The sequence below is a fragment of the Meleagris gallopavo genome, chromosome 3 (genome assembly GCF_000146605.3).
Source record: "Meleagris gallopavo isolate NT-WF06-2002-E0010 breed Aviagen turkey brand Nicholas breeding stock chromosome 3, Turkey_5.1, whole genome shotgun sequence".
Lineage (NCBI taxonomy): Eukaryota > Metazoa > Chordata > Aves > Galliformes > Phasianidae > Meleagris > Meleagris gallopavo.
In genome coordinates this window covers 12,250,477-12,250,736 of record NC_015013.2, presented here as the reverse complement: position 1 = coordinate 12,250,736, position 260 = coordinate 12,250,477, and positions in this window count along the sequence as shown.

Here is a 260-nt window from a genome sequence, read left to right as displayed (position 1 = left end):
ATAATAATAACGAAGAAAGCACACAAAAAATCCCGCAGCCCAATCACCCTGCGAATCAAACCCGGCAACAGCGAACCAAGCAAAACCGGTGCAGCAAGGCTCTGCGAACACGCCTCCTCTCCCGGTTTTGGTGAGGAGGAGGAGGAGGGAGGAGAAGAAAGACGAAGGAAGGAGGAGAAGAAAACAGCGGCTCCCGATGCGGCTTCCCGGCTGCCAGCTAAAGGGCCACCCCCGGCCGCGGCAGCAGCGGCGGCGGCAGC